Below are 11,522 nucleotides of genomic sequence, written 5' to 3' on the forward strand. Positions count from 1 at the left end.
GCTTGAGCCTGTCTCAAGCTAAAGTCCTCCTGTTCCGCAACGGATATTGCTTCTTCAAGCGTATCCAGTTCCAAGCGGAACAGGTGGGTCTTTACGGGACCATCCGTAAGACCTTGCATGAACACCGTAATCAACGTGTGTTCATGAACTGGGTTATTTGTAATACAACTCGCTAAGAGTCGTATGTGCTGGGCATATGCGTGAACATCACGCTTGCCTTGCTTGAGTTTCAGAAGCTCTGAATGAGCTCTGAACGAGCTCTGAGCTCAGCCCTAGGCGGTTAAAACGTCTGTTTGAGCCGGGCTTTAAAAGCCTCTAGCGACCCAAAGACGAATGGGTCGCGCAACTTAAGGCCCCATGACCATGTCTTGGCACGACCTGCCAAATTTGATTATGCGAATGTGACTTGCATTTGCTCGTCGACGATGTGACGTGCCCTTATGGCATCGTCCAACTCTACAAACCATCTCAAAAAGGGTGTCTTCTTCGACTCCCCTATACTAAGAGATGACAATCTTTAAGGTTTCGGGACGACGCGTTTGCGTCATCCCAGGTACAGGGGTCTGTACCTGTTGTAACCTCAACAGTTCTGCCTGTTAAAAGCCTTGCTGATTCAGCAAGGCTACCTTCTCCTTCATCTCGTCAAGTTCATGTTGTATGAACTTGACGATGGCTGAATGGAGGGCATCTCGATCCAAATTGGACAGCATTGCCAAGATGGCAACGTTTGCTACGGTCGAACTCATTCGTTCGACCGCACTCCTTTCTAAGTCACTTAGAAAAGAGTAGCTTTCACGCGAAACGTGATGCGTATTCCCACTATCATCTAACATGTCCATGTTAGGTGAAGCAAATGTGGTCCTTGACGGACTACAAAGTGCTACCAGGTGGAACGGGGCACTACGACTTGTACTGCTTCAGTAGAAGTCCACTTGTACTGCTTCAGTAGAAGTCCACTTGACACTGCTCCAGTTGCGACTGGTGCCTTACGTTTATTCACGTACACTAGTACGTGCAGAGGAAGACTTCTTTTTAAGGCCACTAGCTTAAAGAGGGTTAAATGAAAACTGCATTAATATATTTAAGTATCTCTTTTTTTCTATCTGTTAACTGTAACTTAATTATAAACTTATACTAAAAATGCACTTCAAATCTTATCTTATCTTTCTCTCTCTTTTGCTTACATCTATAGTTGATTAGTCTGCGGGATTAATAGATATAATGGCCTATACCTATTCATGGATAAGATTTCTGAGCTTTACTATTTGGGTAATATCCTCCATATATAATTTCCTTTTAGATAACATATTAATTAACAACCTTTTAGTGTTAATTCCATGTAACGATACACCCCGTTACATGAATCATTTAAGTCAGGATTCAAGCTCCACGAGCTTGTACAACTCACAAAGTTGTTAAACCTTTTAGTTTTGTAGGACTAAGTGACTCTCTGAGTCTATAAGTCTTCCTCTGACTTATGGAGCAAGGTAGTTTCGCTACACCTGGTAGCTTTATAAGACTATGCATCTGCTGAAATGACCACTTACCCGAACTTTCAGGAGCGAAAGTGCGCAGCATTTGAGAGGCTCAAAACCTTTTTTGGGCTGGAACACATTGAGTTCATCATGTCCTAGGGACCAGAGGTTCTGGATGCAAGGCTTGAAGGCTTTATGCGTTACGAATCCTCTCTTATTGGACAGGTCCACGACCACTTAGCGGCACCTTTGCCGACTCGGAACATTTCCGGACCTGAACCGAAGCGAAAGGCTCGGCGGCCCCTTGTTGTCAATGCTAAGACATTTAAGGGTAAGGGAGACTACCTCCTTTTTTATTAAGCAATTGGTGATGTCTATAGACTCTGCCATGTTCTTAACAGAACGCCAAGCCGGGTAGCCAGGCCATCTTTAAGCTCGGTGGTAGAGCCATGGAATAGGCATTCACGTGCAGCACGTCTATAAATGACGCCTATCCCACATGGCCTTCTCAAAAACGGCAAATACTAGCATCTTATCCTTGGTATGGTCTGTCTTGTACGCCATGGTCCATGGATCGGTTGGAGTCTAAGAGCAAGGCGCAAAAAACGCGCAATATTCCTAGCAAAGCTTTGGAGAGCCATGAACCTGCATTTGGTAGACAACGAAAGCGCTATTGGCGCCAATCACTGACCGAATCTGTCAGTGAGTTGTAAATTGAAACGTCTGAGCTAATGAACTCCAATGTTGAAAACCCTAATCTTGAGCCCGGCATAGGGAAAGGAGGTGGAGCGGCCTTTACTCGGTCGAGTGACACTCCTTGCAATAATGAATCGCCGAATGCCGAAAGCATTGTAGGCCTAGGGCGAGTCAGCAAGGGTGTAACAGAGACACGTGGATTGGCACGTCTATGTCCACCGAGTGTCGTCGGCTGAGGTGGCACCATACTGAGTGTCAGTCGAGACATTTGCAAGTTGCCAAGGCATTTCAGGCCAACTCCTTCAAGTGCACGTGAACCAGCCACTCACAGAGCATATGCTAACCGCTGTAAGCAGAATATCACTAGCTCGCGTGAGCGGTTGGTTATAACCATCAACTAAGTCAAAATACTATACATCGAACATCCGACCATATTGTTCTGGAGAGCATTCTTTCTAGGAATGGGTTCGTCCTGGTATAATGGCAGCATTGAGCTTATTCTAAGTATGTACAATGCGCCTTTTACCATCTGTTTTTTTTACACAAAATGTTAGTGTTGAATGGGAAGATTTGTTCTCGTGTACCATTCCACCCTCGTGCTTAGCCCGAAAGAAATCGTCAATGACGTCACACTGTTCCTTTGGTAAAGGCCACTGTCGTGTAACAGTATTTAATTCCAGAAACAAGTCAATTTCATGACGGACACCTCTATCTGGAAGTAAAACCGATGGTGGATTGGTACACGCCACATCTTGGATTTCCTTAACTAAGGAATAAAATAGATTCGTGTGTTCTTTAAGGATCGATGATCCACTCCACGCAGCTTTTGTGCCCTCCAGGACGGCCTCACCCAGGAGCGATGATGAGTTTAACTCAACATTCGGTCGAATAACCACCACTTCAGATAAGTCACCAGTCAAGGTTCGGCCGAACTCATCAACAGATATCTTATCTAGCTCTAAAGGAGCATGTAACGAAGAGATTGCCTCAAGGCTAACTTCTTCCCGATGTTACCAGTCGACCCATTTACAAGCGTATGCAATTGCTCGCTCGATCACTTTGTGACGTTATGGACGCTTCGCGTCTATTCTGTGTCGGAATCCAGACATTACGCGGCCAGAACATTTACGTTCTCAAGTTTTCAAACCTTTATTGGATCTCTACCAGACCTGGTGTCCAAATCGACACTCGACGAGGAGTTATGTAACTCAAGTTCCTTGTCCAGTGATCGCTTACGCGTCACTTATGCCACAAGGCCTTTTCAACGCCCCGGCCTACATTTAATTGTCTAGTGATGCAACTGTTACGCACTCAACGAGGTTATGCACAGGCTTACTTTGATGAGATTTTTGTCCATAGTCGTGCGGCGAAGGGTCGGTTGGATGTGAAAAACACATAGACCATTTGCGAGCAGTGTTCGAGTGTATGCGTACGAATAAATTGTATAGCAATGCATCTAATGCGTCTTTGGCGCAGAAGAAATTCCCTTCTTAGGGTGCTTCATTTGGAAGCGAGGCCGTAAAACGGATTCCGCTAAGGTTAAAGCTATAGGTGTTTTGCCCGTTTTTAAGAACCAAAAGGATTTGCGTAAGTGGTTGGGTCTCGCCAATTATAAATATAGCAAAATTTACGCTGATATGGCTAGGCCATTATCCAATCTCCTTAAAAGATACGGATTGGTGCTGAACTAGAACAGAGCTTAATGTTTATCATGCAGTTTCGGATAATCTTTTCCATGCCCCGACTTTAGTACTGCCAAATCCAAATTGGCCTTACAGTTTCATCTGTGACGCATCGGATTTGCTATTGGCAGTGCTCTGTTACAAACAGATAATGATGGGCGCGAACGTGTAATTGCGTTCGAGTTTAATCAGCTTAAAGCTGCGGAAAAGAATTATCCAGTTCATGACGAAGAGTTACTCGCAATGAAGTATGCTCTTGCCAAATTCACAGTTCATCTGCTAAATTCTTAAACGTTTGTAATATAGACAGATCACGCATCGTTACGCACTGCGACTTAGTCGCCCCATCTCTCACAGAGAATGGCTGGATGGCTTCCCTTTTTCGCCGAATACATTTCGATGTGAAATTTAAGCCTGGCAAACAGAATACTTTGGCTGGTGCATTATCACGCAGCGTGATTATGAGCTCTCCCACGTAACGACTATAAAGTCACCTATTCCTGGATTAATCCGTTCGGCTTACGCCAAGGATGAACAGTGGTAGCTCTGCTACGAGATCTCAAGAGCACTAAGGCGGACATTAAATTATCGGCACGTTTGCGTGAAAGCTTATATCACCTTTCTATCGATAACGGCCTGTTGCTTTATTGCACAGATGCTGCGGATACTCCGCGCATGGTAATTCTCCTGATTAAAAATCTAAATTATCGAATCCTCTATAAGGCAGATTACACTGTTCTTGGTGGTCATCTCAGTAGAGAAAAGACCTACGGCTCCAAGAGTCATATTTATTGGTGGCTCAAGCTCTACAAATGCGTAAGCATTTTCTTTTGCACATGCGAAATTTGCCACTGGGTTAACCCTCAGCTCATGCTGCTGCTCCGCTGACCAGCCTGCCCATACCTACAGGGTGTTGAGAGTCCATTAGTATGGTTTTCGTGTTTGGCCTACCGAAAGATTCGGCCGGTAACAGGTATCGTGGTCCATGTTGACCGGTTAAGATAAATGGCTCATTTAGCGGCAGTGTCGGATACCATTGATGGTGAAGGATAAGCAAGGCTGTTCATTGATCGTGTGTTTCACCAACATGGTTTGTCTGTGCAATTTTCTCGAGCCGAGACCCCCGTTCCCCCCCCCCCCCACGAGTAAATTCTGAAAATTGGTTTTCCGAGTGCTTGGCACCAGATTGGACATGTCCACAGCGGACCACCCGCAGAGCGACGGTCAATTTGAACGTGTCAATCGCAACATTGAAGACGTTCCGTGCAGTGTGTGCTCAGACATCAAAGCGCTGGAGCGCAATGCTCCCGGTAGTGGATTTGCGATAAATAAAGCTGTGAATGCCTCCACAGGCTATACTCCGTTCTTTGAACTATGATTCGCTAAGCTCTACGAGCTTGTACAACAAACTGGGAGGTTGAAACCAATTAAAATTAAGTGACTCTCTGAGGCTATGAGTCTTCTTTTGACTGGATTTAAAAAGGCTTGTTATGAAGTGTGAACAGCCACGGCGCGAGGAAACCATAAGTGATTGCTTTAAGACGCCGGTTGAGATGACCTGTTGCTTGGTTAAAGTGTTTGTTTTTGTACTTCTTAGAATTTGCAAAGACTTATCCGGCAGCTCCTTTAGTTGATTCTCGTATATGTCATCGCTACACCGTATATAAATAATTCCTAACTTATTAAAATGTACTTGGTTTGTCGATCGCATTTTTGAAGTGTGAGTAAACAAATTTATCGGATGTGAAAATTTTTATATTAGTTGGTTAGCAACTTTGTGGGGTGGTTCTTTAAATTTGGAACACCTTTATTATTAAACGGTTTTAAACGGATTTTTTTGGTCTGGAAATATCATTTAAAAATGAACCAGGACTAGACATCTCTGTGAGCGGGTTTAACAGGCAAAAGTCCGTACAGAAAAATTATCAGGACCAGTGTTAGAAAAAGGCTGATAACTTTTAAGAGTCCATACAGAAGTACCATCAGAACCAATGGATGTAAATTGCTTAATTCAGTCTTAAGGATATCATTTAGAGAATTTGTACGTACGTCTTGTCGTTTCGATAAGTCCATAGAGCTTGGTGAATCTCTTATACAGTATGTCTTCCCTTGACTTAAGGAGCTATGAAGCCCCACCATATTTGTAAGAAGATAATTTTCACTTTTTTAAATTTACGGAACTAAAGTTCGTTGGATCGCACGGCAAAGAGTGCCCAAGCCTATAAACAAATCATGACCCAAGTCGGTACTTTACGCATCTACATGATCAAGCACATGGTGCCTCAGTGTCCTCGATAAGGACAATACCGATCATCCTATTTCTCGGGGGAGCAGAACAAGAAGTGAATAACACATTTATACGGGATCATCGATCCGGCGCTACTAGTATGTGGGCTTTAAGAGCAGTGCCGAGGTGGCGGACGTTCGCTCGAAACAAATTCGCTATGATCTCACGAAATTAAAGGAAAAATGCCAATTAAATTCAGTATCATACATATGCTGAAACTCTTGTTAGCCAGCACACTAGTGCTTTGGATGCGCGCCCAACCACGGATGCAACCCGTACGATGGCCAAGGATAAGTCCATTTCCACGCGTATTGGTAGAAAAAATCGATCGACGCAAGTAGGCCCTGGACGCGGTGATAAAGCCGTCAACGGCGTAAGAGCAATCTTTTCGATAGGCAACCTCTTACTTTCACGAGTTCTCAGACGCGGGGTACCCAAGGTCGGCCATGATGGCACCAAGCTGAATGTAGAAACGGACATTTTTATTAAGATGCAAAGGCAAGCCTACGCTTATTAATGCATGTTAAGTGACACATAAATGCTCATTTAGTGGGGGTGACTGCATTTGGACTTCACCGAATGTCGATAATGACATTAGGCGATGCGTCAAGGCGTTCTGGGCTATTCATGTTAAATTCATGTGGAATTGACTTGCAAATGTTCACAGGATGATGAGATCGAGCTATGTAATTCTACATCGGACGCCGAACTAGACATCAGCTCTCGTTTTAAGCAAAGTAAGGTTAATAAGTTGAAGAACCGAACCTGCTCAACCATAAGAACACAGATATTCTAACCTCTATGAGGTGCACAGAGATGGCAGAGACACCAATTGGTTACTGCAAGGCGTCTGTGATGCGCATATCAAAGCAAACAACAATAAACTCTCGTCAGTGGAGTGACTGGTGCGATGTGGATGGCGTTAAATTGGAGGCTATTTCACCTGAACATGCTCTTCTAGAGCCAGACGAAATGCCAATTGACGAGTTCGGTCAGGCCTCGAAGGCTGGCGAACATCTAATATGATAGTCATTCGACATGATACCGATGTAAACTTATCATCTCTTCTGCTAAAGCCGTCTTTAAGGACACAAAAGCGGCGCTTAACGCGAGTAGCGGATAATAAGATCCTTCTGATCCATAATTTTTTGTTGCTTAAAAAATTTCAAGACGTAGTGTATCATCCGCCATCTGTTTTACCTAATAGTTGAGATTTAAGTCATGCAATTGACCTGGTTCCTGAGACCAAATAGTGCTTAACTCGGAAGTGCTTTTCTCAAAGGAACAGTTTGGCGTCATTGACGATGTTCCCGTGCTTAGCACGCGGCCGGAAAGGTGCAAGAGAGCAAATCTCTCCATTCGACACCGACAATTTGTCTCAAGAAGCCGAATGGTAGTAGCGCGTTGTGCATGCTTTTAATTAGCTTACTTCTGCCACTAGACCAGCCCGGACACCAAATTCAAGAAAGGATGCTTTTAAGAATGATACGTAAAAATATACGATTTACACTTCGCTCACTTGGTTGATGGATACTATCAACTGCTCATTGAACCATTTATATTCCGCTTACAGCAGTTAGCACTCCAAGCAGTATGTTTCATAAATGGCTGGTGATGCCCCCAAGGCTTCTCAATTTTCCAAATCTGTTTGATTGTCTGCTGACGCAATTGTTCAAGGCCCATATTGCAAAGCAGGATTGATCAGATGTGGATAGCCAAATAGACAATTTTTTGTTGTACTCGAGTGCATGCGCACGATTATGTTGTATAAAAACGTCTCAAATTTTATCTTTGATGCGATGGAGATTCCGGACCGAGCCTTTGTAGAGCCTCTTGTAGGAAGGGATAAACAGGGCTTAGCCCCAATGAGCTGCTCTCAAAAGCACGAAGCGTGGATGCGAACGAGGCTTAGTAGCACAGAGGCCTATGTTAAGGGGTTGGGTAAGTCATAATTAGTTAAAAAAGACGAAATTTATATATACGCCAAACGTCATGCCATTGAAAAGAGTTAGCGATGTGCTGAGGCGCTTCACGCGGATGAGGATGATTCGATACTGTCGCCTAGAAACTGGAACTCGTGTTACTGAACCTGGAGTTTTATTGAAATTTATGGTTAAAGTATATGGAGCTTTAGGGTGCTTTATAAGAGAATGAGTCAATCGAGCGGACCCCGCTAAGATAATATCCAAAATGAAATAGCCGATTCCTAGTAGCCAAAAGGCTTACGTAGGTGGATTTGCCTTGCCAACTACTTGCGTAAGCACAATTAAAAGTACGCTTAAATGGCCCCGGCCATCATAAATTTCTTCTAAGAAGCATGCGACTAGCACGAGAACGGTACATTTTGGCGGATTTGGAGGGTCTCATACATCCCCGATATTGGTCTTGCGCGATGCTGGTCGGCCTTTCAGTAAGTATGACGCATTTTTTAAGCTTTACCATAGGCAGTGCTCCTTTACAACTGCTGAAGAACGAACGCGTCATTCCGTTCATGTATCGGCAGTTTGAAGATACACAAAACTCCTACTTACTTTATGAAACTCATTGACGAAGGCATACTCCACAGCAAGCTTGTTGCTATGAAAATAACTCTTTTCAATTTGGAAGTACATCTGCTTGGCTTTTGGCCTTTTTTATACATACAAAACATGCGCCTTTACGCACTGCGATTCAGTCACCTCATTTATCGAAGAAGATGGTCCGTTAGCTATCACTCTTCGCAGAATATAGCTTAAAGGTGAAGAATAAGCCGGAAAGCAAACACTATGGCTGATACGTTGTCACGCAGATCTGATTACGAGCTAGCACATGTTTCAATTCTGTCGTCACCAGGCACTGGCTTTACTCGTGCGGCGAATGCTTAAGATGAATGTTGTACCTTTGTCACGGGCTCTTTGGTGCAATGAGCTCAAACATTTGGATATCAAATTGCACAGTTGCGGGCGAAGTTACTACGATACAGCTATGGCAAAAACGTGGATGTTGTACTCTATCGATAACGGCTTTTGCGCAATCGAGCCGATTCAGGGGATACTCCGCGTGTCGTGGCAGCCCCTCACGATAAGGAAATGAAGTATCAATACTCATACTCTCTTACTAATCATCTCGGTCGAGAGAAGAGGTGGCCCTATTTTCGTCTTAAACTTTATAAATGCGTCATACTTATGTGCACTCATGTGGCGTTCGTACGTGCCACTCCACGTGCCACTCCACGTACTACTCCACGTGCCTCAAAGGAGACATGTTTGGATGACTTAGTCCTATGCTAACAATTCTTCGGTGCTCAGTGTTTCGTTGTCACAATTGGTGCCACTCAACGGATTACGCACCGTTTCGCAAACAGTCACGCACCACGCTCGAGATAAATATCATTAACATTGACTCAGAAACTCGAGCATTCAGCGCACTGATGGATTTTTTTATCAATAGAATGCGCCAATATCGCTTCTGTTACTTTGCAAAGGTAGGCTCATGGCACACCACCCTCAATAGGGTGCAAAGCGCCTACTGGGAGTCAACCTTTCCTGCACCGTACCAAATGTCAGGTGAACTTTAAAATTCGAGCTTCGCTCGGTTTGCGCAATGGGCACGCCGGACGCTACTTCCGTACATCAACATCTACGGATGTTTGTCTCCTGTTCGACAGCATGAGGCTCTGCTTTTCTTTTTACGTCGAGGCAAAGCATCCATCGGTTCTGGTCTGTTGGGGTCGCACCGGACGTGCTTGAAGAGCTAGAATGATATCCACCCGTACCGTAATAAGCTTATTTAAAGTTGAGCTCAGTGTTCGCAATATCCATATACCTTTCAAACGTAGCAAGGAAACTCGGGAAAATATCGTATTAGCCACGCCATTTAAAAGGCATTCGATGAAATCAATCGCCTATAGTAATGTATCAAGTTGCATAGCGGTAATCAGAGTTCGCAAATCTTGGACATGGTCCACAAAATCTTTCTATCTTAACTTGTATATAAGAAGCGTGATCGCATGCGGTAAGCTTGATTAGGTGGAGCAAGCACGCAGGACAATTGCTGTTTCAGCGTATCCCACGTGAAAAAGCGACATATATATGTGAACCGCACGTCAGAGCTCAGTGTTTGAATGTATCATCGATATTAAAGTACATTAAACCCACTCGCTGTTGCTCCTTTTTTATAGCTAGCTCTGTTCATTTACGTCTCTTTAATCCAAAAAGAGAGCTCTTTTTCTTTCCAACCCTAATATTCTATCGTACTCCTGGTCCCTGAAATAGGAAATTATTCAAAGCACATTGCCAGTTAAGCTTTAGCTTCTCGAACCCTAAGCGTTAAGCCTCTCAGAGGCTCGCCAGCAAATTTATCCGCATAGAGAATTATCCTACACAGACTCAGGTGTAAGATGTATACGAGTGCTACTAAGTACGGTGGAGCTTCTTAGCCTTTTAAGTTCAATAAAGACTTATTAACTCAAATCTCCACTAATACATACGGAGCTAAGAAACACTCAAAAGGACGTCCATGCTCACAGAGCTGTATAGACGGCTCTGTGCGCTTATACGTCTTTAGGAGTGTGACGCTAAAAAGTAACGCTTAGTGTAAGAAGCATTTTACATACACGTACACTTTGGCACTGGTTGCTGTGTGATATTACGAATCGTTTATAAGATTCGTAAGATCACACGAAAACCAGTGTCCAAGCGTACGTGTCTGCAGAAGGAGGTTAAACTTAGCGTTCACTGCGCAAGTCTTCGGAAAGCTCGTAATCTTCTAGATAAAAGGAAGCGGAACTATAATATGATTTGATATATATATTATATTGCCCTAAGTATGCCTACTATAGACCATACTGTCGAAAATTGGAGCTAATAAAAGTATCCATCTGGCGGCTAACACGTGTCGTCTTCACAAACTTATAAGGTATGCCGATATCAATGTTGGGAAGATCTATCATTAGTGTAAACAAGCAACATAAACAATTAACAACCAACGTGTTACAACGGATACAGCAAGGATAAATTCGGTACGGCTGTGGAGAGCTGGAAGCAAAGGATGCTGCCGTAGTTCCATCTGGAAAAAGCTCAAGATAGCAACCACTTTTCTCATCAGTTGCAACCAAGTTTTTACCACACGTTGCGATTTTATAGAACACGTTCGCCATGTGTGCCGTAATTCTGGCGATGTGGTGCCAATTAAAGTGTCAGATGCCGACAATCGAGTTTTGTTAGGGTGCGATCAAGGTAGAAATATTTTCGGACTGCGGACCCCTCCAATGCTTGTGGGTTATCAAAAAAAAACAATCTCGCAAATTGCAACAAAGAATTTGGAACCATGGAAGAATAAGAGGGAATTCTTGAAAAATTGGATTTACGTTGCAGGTAAGAGTGCATTTCGGGTTATGTTTGC

Source organism: Bremia lactucae, linkage group LG6 (genome assembly GCF_004359215.1).
Source record: "Bremia lactucae strain SF5 linkage group LG6, whole genome shotgun sequence".
Classification (NCBI taxonomy): domain Eukaryota; phylum Oomycota; class Peronosporomycetes; order Peronosporales; family Peronosporaceae; genus Bremia; species Bremia lactucae.